The 10,083-nt window shown below is 35.2% G+C and overlaps 1 long non-coding RNA gene across 1 annotated transcript; it reads right to left on the reverse strand.

Moving 5' to 3' along the window:
- Positions 1–5,009: 5,009 nt before the first annotated feature.
- LOC113318409 lies at positions 5,010–7,549 on the reverse strand. Its single transcript, XR_003344528.1, has 3 exons — positions 7,298–7,549; positions 6,637–6,729; positions 5,010–5,065 (listed from the first exon to the last, which is right to left on the reverse strand). It is a non-coding gene; the product is annotated as an uncharacterized LOC113318409 (long non-coding RNA).
- Between the last annotated feature and the right edge of the window lie 2,534 nt (positions 7,550–10,083).

Here is a 10,083-nt window from a genome sequence, read left to right on the forward strand (position 1 = left end):
CTATGATCATATAAATATGACCATGTCTCATCACTTAAGTATTATACAATATGTACAGTATATACAGCTTCGTAGTTATATTTTAAATATAACACGACTTGAAAGATACATTATGAATAAAACAGTTCAAGTCAATATTACTAACCTCAAGAGGAAGGATGATGTTGACGGTGTAGTTCGCTTCTTCTTCAGGTCTTCGGAGTAATACTTGTATATCTCAACATTCCTAGACTTTCTAGTCTAACCTACACGAAGTTGACTCGTAAAGAATATGGACATGAGCTATGTGTCAAAAGTTTCGTATGCATATCTAATATAACATACTAAAAACTCACATCAATCGGAATAACGAGTTCGTATGAGAATTATACAACAGTTTTAGTAAGGGTCTTACATCTGAATTTTCTGATTACGAAATTTCACAAATTAACATAAACTGTCGCAAATCATCTCAACCATTCAAATTGGATAGATGATTTAATCGGCTTAGATCTAATTTGGTTCGACCAATGAGATGTCATAATGGCTACCAATCATCCCTCTCTTATGAGGGTCGATCGCCTCGTCCTCAAATAGCTCCTAGCAGCTGCTCAAAGTAGGTAAGTCACGTACTCATAAGAGTATTAAATAGGTTTAACGATAATTAATAACTGCTTCAAATCATCTCAACCATCCAACTTGGCTAGATGATTTAACAGGATCAGATCCAATTTTGGGCGACCAATGGGACGCCGTGATTGTTGTCTGTTGCTCCTCTTCTCCATGGGTCGGTCACGCCATCTTTAGTCGACTTGCTTGGCTTCCAACCGTTCGAACAAAGAAGGTTGGTCGCGCTCCTAACGTCGACACTTCATATGCATCGATTAATTTTGAGTTGCTTGCTTAACAACGATTCTTTACATGCATCGAATACAAATGATATTTTATAGATATCGATTTCACGAAAAATTTAATTATTTAATCAAAAGCATTGTATGCTATTTTTTGCGACTGGTTTACGGCAAGTCTCATTCATACGACTTGACTTGTCACATAAGACCACCTACCGCCTAGCTTGCGTGTGATTGGTCAAAATAATCAGGTCTCGCAAACAAGACCCACTCAGCAACTACCATGAAGGACTTGTTATGCTCTTCATGTAACTTGCTCCATATTTTCTACAAAAATACTCGAGACATCAAACATGTCACAAACTAGGGGATGCTCATCAGGGTATTGGTCTGGCGGTTTACAACATGCGGCGTGCAACACGCCTATTATGAGGAAGTGTCAGGAAAGGCGGGAAGTTGATGGCAGTAGAGAAGAAGTGGGTGTAAAACCGACCAGTCTTCACTTCATAATAGGGACATGATTCTCGCTATTTTTACACGATCTCCACTTCTCCACCACTCAACTATCTCAATTTCCTACGAGATCAGGGAGTTCGACTATGACTTGTATAAATAGATTTTCAATCTATTTCAACAATAAGAATTTTCGGTTATCAACAGAAGTACTCAGAAACCATCTGGAACCTACAGCTTACACTTTGCAAGTAGTTTCTACATTCTGATACAAGTCATAAACAACCACACCTTACAGAGTTCATCATTCCGATCTTAACACCTTCTCTGCTTCCCTCCCTAAGATCAACCCTTCTCCTTCCTTTGTGGCCGAATTGAATATGGAATGACCATTTCTTGGTTTAGGCTAGAGTCTTGCATATTGATCTCTCGAATCTAAAGTACTCATGTGCAGTACATTTGTTTAGGGTTCGGACTCGTTTCTCATCGACACACTCAATTTACCATTTTCCGCAGAATCAGTTTTTACCCTACTACAATTATACACATTTGATATTTTGATTTCTCGAAATATAAGTTGAAATCTTTTTGCTTTAACAACGTTCATCACTATTCTTGACGAGTTTAGTTGGAAACAATTTATTTGTTGGAAACTAAATTATAAATCAAAAGATGATCATGTGAAATTTGCTTGAAACATCTTATATGATTTGTGTGAGACAGCTATTTGATATCGACTCGGAAAGTTTCGTATTGATCATTCTATCACTTGAAAATTACTTATAAGCTAATAGTTTGTGTGAGATAGCTATTTTCGTCTTCTAAGGATGTTTCAATGATTGAAATGGGAGTATAGAACAATTAACCTTTATCTGGATACATTACCGTATGAAAACTGTCATAGTATGATTCAGATCCGGGAACCAAGTTTGCATACCAGTATGCGAATGGTTTTAACTGTTAAAATCCGGGAACCAAGTATGCATACCATTTCGCATACGGTTTCACCGAGTTAGCTCCGGTACGACAGTATGCATACCCGTTTGCGAACTGTAGGACAAGACCAAAGTCCGGAACTCAAGTTTGCGTACCGTTTGCAAACTGTGTTGGTTCAAGTTTTAAAATCGGTTAAGTATGATTTCTTACTCATGAAAAAATACATTAATAAACTAAGGAATTCAATTCTTTGCAAACCGTGGCTTAATGTTCATGAATTGATTCTTGAATAAGTATTTTGTACAATCATGAATCAAATCCGATTTTGTGTCAATTGTGTCTGGTATACTTCTGTGATAATATAAACAATTGAACAACTCTATGAGTAACACAATTAGATTCATTTAATTATCTTTCATGTTTGATTGATCAACATATTTTATCTACAAGTGTTAGATGAATGTGGTTAATACAAAAATGTTCATATGGCTAACTTCGGACTATCATTGAGCCAACTCAATGTACACGTTTAGGTACAGTTACCCATATCTAAATGAAGGTATATTTCATCTGTGTGTAACAAGCTAACACCATCTAACGGTGGAGAGATATTGCTTCGGTTTTAAGCAAACTTAGCTTGAATCTTAAATCAGGATTTCATCTAACGACGAATATTGATTGCTTTGTTTCTTATCTATCAAACCCTAATTTAAAGACTATATAAGGGAGAACTCTAGCAACTGGAAAACCTAATCCCCACAACTCATGTGTGATACTAGTTGTGGGTAGAGTCGATTCTTCTTTAACCTAGGTTTTTTCAAAACCATTATACGTTAACGACTTGAAGACTTCATTGGGATTCTGAAGCCAGACCCAACTATTTTCGTTGTAATTGCGTGTTCTGATCTTACTTGTTCTATCGTATTGAGTACTATCTTCTCTAAGATTTTCTCGAGATTTACCTCGGATAGGTAAGATATAAAATTTAATCACAAAGCTCTTCGTCTCATTCTTTGTGATTCCACAATAATTTGTTCTACTACCATATAGTTAAGTTGTTGTGACGTGATCGACAATTCCAGGATGTTTTACGGGAATATAAGACCGGATTATCAATTGGTTCCTGTTCACCTTGATTTATCAAAAGACGGAACAAAAACTCGTTGGTATTTCTGTGGGAGACAAATTTATCTATTCCAATAGAATTTTCTGTGTGAGACGGATTTTTTTATCAAGTCTTCGACTTTGGGTCGTAGAAACTCTTAGTTGTGGGTGAGATCAGCTAAGGAAAACAAGTGTACGTAATCCGGTGTGGTTCTAGAGGCGTAAGGAACGCGTCTATACCTTAATCGGTGTGAGACTTGGTTAGGGCTCAACTACATTCCAGTCTGAAGTTAACTTGTAGTAGGCTAGTGTCTGTAGCGGCTTAATACAGTGTGTTGTTTCAAAACTGAGCTAGGTCCCGAGGTTTTTCAGCATTTGCGGTTTCCTCATTAACAAAACTTCTGGTGTCTGTGTTATTTATTTTCCGCATTATATTTGTTTATATAATTGAAATATCACAGGTTGTGCGTAGTTCAATCAATTGGTAAATCCAACCTTTGGTTGTTGATTGAAACTTGAACATTGGTCTTTGGTGTCGTTCAAGTTATTTTTCATATCAATCAGGCTCACAAATTTTTATATGTTCGATTGCAGATTGTATTGAGAAATTGAGATATAAATCTCGGATATATTTTTTTGATTGAGTCTGACTGTCTAGTTGATTCTCTCGGAATTATATTGGACTTAGTCCATACATATTTTCGAACAAAACATTGGGTGTGGTTGTTAGACCCCCGCTTATTCAAATTCTACATGTAGAGAAGTATTTCGAGCAATCACGCGCAAGCTAGGAAGCATGTAGTCATAAGTGACAAGTCAAGCACTGCTTTTCATGACATCAACGAGAAGTGATGGGTGGTCATGAAAAAGTGGAGAAAAAGATATATGAGTATGGAAGTAGTCACGGGTATGTAGCATGGAATATGGTCTCATAATCACATTAATGTACCACTTGAATGAAAGAGAGAATGGAAGTTTATGTTAATATATGAAGAAATTCGTGAAATTTCGTATTCAGAAAATTCAGATGTAAGACCCTTCACTAAAACTGCTGTAGAATCTTCATACGAACTCAAATTTTAATGGTTGACTCCACTATTCTTATCAGAGAAGAATTTTCTACCTTCCATTGTGGGAATATTTTAGGAGGTGAAAACAGCCTGACAATAAAAACTCAGGAGGAATTTTGTCAGTTGTCAACCATGACCCAGCTCGCTCTTTAAGCTGTATCTTTTAGCTAGTTAATCCGGTTGATGTGATTTTTTAGTATGTTATACTATACTTCCATACGAAACGCTTTACATATACCTCATGTACAAATTTTTTACGAGTTGCTCCCAGCTGTTCAAATAAAGTAGCAAATCAACCAGCTCATTTAAGTTAAAGAATTATGGATGGAGCACTTGCTGGCGTTGGTGCTGGTTGCTCCAATAAAGTTGTGACTGCTGCTATGACCGCTGATTTTCAAGACAACTTTACTGCATCCATGGGTAAAAGACTTAGGATAGATCTTTCTAACTGTTGGAGATAGCTTAGATAGATTTCTGACATTAGAGCTCTTTACGTAGAAGCAACAACATTGAAAGCCGGAGAGCCTGTAACACGAACTCATTTTGTACTAAAACACATGTTTTTGGATCACTACGATTTTTCAGTAGCACTTTGATCTTGCAACATATGATGATACAGGTATCCTGTTGGGCTTCTCGCATAGCAAATCTCAGCTTAAATTCATAGAGTCTCTGACATAATCAAATTAAGGGAAACCAAATCAATAATGCAAAACGTGTAAGATCAAAAAATGCGAAGCTATTCTTACATAAATAATTATAACTGCTACCACAATGTTCAAGATCGTACTAATAATAATAGATGCAAGAAAATCATGAATCTTCGTGCTTAGTACTCATTATGCCATATCTATACTGGAGTCCATATGAATAATAATCAAACATAACATGAAAATGTAAGAGAGGAGGGTTATATTTACGACCTCTGTAGAAAGGCTCAAACTGAGTACACAATAATTCGCAAATAAACCTCTCTCCCTGTAAACTCAAACTCTATCCACCCGCACTAAAAGGCATCTACCAAGAAAGGCTCAAACTGAGTAAAAAATTATTCACTGATATACCTCTCTCCCTGTAACTCAAGTTCTATCCACCTACACTAAAAGGCATCTACCAAGATATTCCATAGTATCCACCTACACTAAAAGGCATCTACCAAGATGTTCATAGTTAGGCATCTGCACTAAAACCTAAGGGTCGTGACTCCCTCCACTAATGTAACTTTAGTAGCAAAAAACCTAATCACATAGTGATAAAACTGTGATATGCAAGACTGCATGTGACATCAACATTAACAACATTATTCAAAAGCATATAGCAGCAGGCGTTATCCATTTAGGCACAATCATACTGCGAAAAAATAGATTTACCGATGAATTCAATTTTACTAAAAATATTAAAGCAATCAGCATTAATATCATTCCTATTTTTCTGAATTAAACAAAAGTGAAGTTCAAATTACTTCTATATTCTTCTCCTCAATTATTAACTTCGATTCAACAACCCCCTTTCACTCCTCAACACCATGTTCTCATATTTAACCTCACCTCTGTTAGCAACCACGAACACTTAGCCACTGCTATTTTTTTAAAATCAACAGCAAATAAAAAGAAAAATCCCCCATAACAGAAACAAATCAACAATCAGAATTTCTTAACAAATAGAACCCGCAGTTTGTTACGAAGATTGTCACTTATGTACAATCAATCAATAATGTAATTAGTTTATCAATAAATTTTCAATATATATATATATATATCTTTGAAGATGGGGCTAAGATTGAACCTTCACAATTCGGCGAATAATCAATGTAGACATACGCATCCTAAAGGAAAAGTTTGTAAGAATGCAACCACATATAAATAGTTGAGTATTCAAAACTATGCGATATCTGACATCAGAGGGCCCATTGGCACAATATCTAGACATCAGAAACTAAGTTCTCTTTGCTAGATGATATTTGGAAGAGTAAACTCCAATCTATTTGGTCTTCCATGAATACAACTCTGACTATTATATTATTGTAAAAATTACGTTACTTGGTTCCTAATGCTCAACTGGTGTCCATAGTTTGATAAATAACTATTGTAGTCTAAAAAATAAAATTGAAAAACATAGCTGTCTAAACTCCCAAGCGAATCTAAAGAAACCATGCATAAATTCTCTGAAAGTCTAACCTGATCCCAGCTGCCACACAAATAGATAAGAAAAATACCGAATGAGTGAACCAATTCAGAATATACCTTTTCCTTTCCAGTGGTAAGGCTGGTTTGTACATCTCCCACCTTGTAAAGCCTCTTTAAATTTAGAGAGCGATAAATAAGATGGGAACAAACCTGATAATTATGAGATGAAAACTGTATTAGGTTTTCATCGTAAGAATATGCTACAATGAAAAACTAATTGAACATAACCTATCATGTACATATTAATCTTGCCATTGAACTACTTCAATTGTTTAAATTAAATACTATATTGAAAATCCCCCAGTTCTATAAAAATCACTTAATATTACCCAAATCACTTCTTACCTAGTAAATTCATTCAATTTCAACTGGAATCAACATAAAGTAGATGAAGATGTTGCAAGGACTTTCTCAGGTAGGTGAAAAGATGATATTGTGTTTCAGCGTATCACTGTTACTGGTCGAGAAGGAAAGATGAAGGTGTAAATTCTGGTGGTGGTGGTGGTGGTGGTGGATATGGTAGTGAATGAGAACATGTTCCAAAGGAGAATTGAATATGTGGAGGAAGAAATCAACAATTAGATATACCAAAATATACAATGAATCGAACAATGGATGTTTCGCAAAAAACTCGTCCTATGCCGAATAAGAGCCACATAAATTTGCATATAACTATATTCTCAAATGTTTGAATTAATATATGTCAACGTTCACTTACCTTATTCTCATAGTCTAGCAGCATCGACTTGCTTCATATAGGGAAATTTTGTCTTCAAAAGGATCCTTTTCCTGTTCAAGGTGTATCTCTTCCATCTCTCTAGTTTCTCTCGAAGCCTGTGTAAACAGTAGCATGTTTTAATTGAATTTTCTATAAACTGCATTTAGATTATAGGTTTTGCTTACCGCATTCTAAATTCATGAACTTGTTCAGAATCCAAATCCACAAATATTCTTGATGCTTGTGGAAAGGCTGATTAAACCTGTAACAATAATAAATAAAATAGGTTAATGATTATATATTAACTGGTTTCCTCACAGCATTGTTATGAGAAAATAAAATAGGCCAGTGATTATATATTCACGGGTATCCATACATAATTGTAAAAATATAAGTTTTGTTCGAATATTGAGAAACCTTTGTGAGCAACAATTGAGCAACCCATGAGAGCAACAATCAAAGTCGGCAAGGGTATTCACGGACAAAACATTGATAATCAAGTGGCAATCATTCGATCAGTTCATAACGTTTTAAGAGATACGTACATGAGTGTGGTAAATCAAACATGGACTGTTTAACCTCCCATACATTGTCTTGCAAAACCATAATAAGTACCTAGGAGTGAGAAAATACACTGAGCACCCAGAGAAATACATTTTTCTCAAAATTAACTACAACTAAGATCGATAGTAGTCTACATATGAATCTTCGAAAAAAAAAAAAAAAAGTCTGCATATCATATGAAACTTGCATAATTTCACTTAAACAAATATAGACTTCCAAGCTTCCTTTGATGCAATGCAATATTTTCAACGCTTACATATTTACGAAATTGATTATTTCTGAAAAATTGAAACCATGCTCCCTACCTTATATGTCCACCACATACTAATTATCTCATTATCTCTTAATTATCTTTATAATTAAATTTCGGGATCATTTCTTACTTACTGATCTCTTGCTCGTACAAAGTGAAAAAATGAAAAACCCACTGTTAGCTCTGAGTTATAGTGATATGAGGCAATGGTGGAAAAGAAAAAGGGACCCAAATGATAAATAAAGGTAGTATCATTATTAACCAACTTACTTGATCCATCCCTGCAAATTTTCAATTTATTAAAGTTGTTTCCACGCATATCCCCATTCCCATCCTTGAATTTTAAGTTACCTTAGATTCCTTTCCATAGCCACTTCCTTACTGCTCCATTTCTCACGGCACATTCTATGGTTCTCTCTATGTTAACCAAGTACAGAGATCCAACTTGATATATGCCAATCTCCGCAGATTTCATCCCCTATCCCACGGCTTCCTCTTGTCAGCAAAGGCAGTACCTTTATTGATATAAATAGTAAGAAAACAAATTGAGTGGGCGTCCATATTAAAACAATGAGAATTAAAATTTGCTTCTAAAGTGAAGCTTACATGTCGGATCTATGGCAGCTGAAGTTGTGTACAAATAAAAATAAATGAATTGAAAGTGGCATATTGGAACAACAACTGACTAAGATAACAACCTAAAAGGATTGGAAGTTAATCCAGTAAGATTCTTAAAGGCACATGACCTCCCGATCCCCATCGCCCAGGAACATCCATTCATATTTTTTGCATTTCCTAGCTTGACGATGCTGGTATTTTAGTGATGTGGGGGATTGCTATATTTTTTTGATGTTGTTGGTCAATGATTCTACCATTCCCTTTATGCTTAGCCTCTGCCTTGGCGACACTAAAGCGCAACCTAGTGTATATCTCTCGCCCCATGTGAAATTACACAGATAATTTGTGATCACACTCTAATGCCATGTTCACACTCATGTGATGAAATTATTGTCAAATCAGCGCAACTCCAAACTAGGTTTGCGTATTTTTTTTTTAAACAAACAATGAAAAGAGGAAAGTTGATTACCAGCTAAAAGATACCAAATTAGGTTGCGTATTCTTGAGGAAAGATCACTCAAGAATGAATAAAAGAGGAAGGGATTACCAGCTAAAATAATGAAAAGGAGATTGTGAAAGTTGATTAAAAGTTAGGGTTCGAAATTACCGAAAAGATACCAAGGAGTGCCATCATTCCAATATGAGATGGTAAACATGAACCCAATCATCCAAGTATAATCACCCAGTGCATCAAACAAACACAAAAACATTTTTCAAAAATAGTTTTCCACTGTTTTAAAAACATACCATTTTTTCCTTGTTTTTATTTTCTAAAAATTGTTTGGTAAATTATTTTTGAAAACAAGGAAAATCAACTAAATCGGATCAAATGTAAAGATTCCTCTAAGAGATAGTGATATTAGCCATGACTCACTTGCAGTCATTCCCTCGATCTCTTACTTTGTTCTGAAAAGAAAAAAAGAACTAAGAAAAGAAAAAGAGAAAACACAGGAAACAATAATTTGTTATTTTCATTTTTTTGTTTTCAAAAACAGAAAACAAATAGAAAACATTTTCTGAAAATGTCCCTACCAAACGCGTTTTCTCATGTTTTCTGTTTTCTCTGTTTTTAAAAACAGAAAACTGTTTTTGAAAACTATACCCAACAGGCTCTTAATTACTTCCAATTTTCCCTGGAAAAATATGTGAATGAAGCATGTTGTAATAAGAGATTCTCATGCTTATATCTTCATGATTATGCTTCGCGCTAATAAGCCAATGATTACATCTCGTAATTCAAATTGGCTGGGTTTGATTAGGTTTGCCCGAGGTTTCAGAAGAGAGAGTTCGAAAAGGGGGATGGTCCTAGGGGTGCACATACCCTACCCATACCCGCCAATCCTACCCTACC

Source organism: Papaver somniferum, chromosome 10 (genome assembly GCF_003573695.1).
Source record: "Papaver somniferum cultivar HN1 chromosome 10, ASM357369v1, whole genome shotgun sequence".
Taxonomy (NCBI): domain Eukaryota; kingdom Viridiplantae; phylum Streptophyta; class Magnoliopsida; order Ranunculales; family Papaveraceae; genus Papaver; species Papaver somniferum.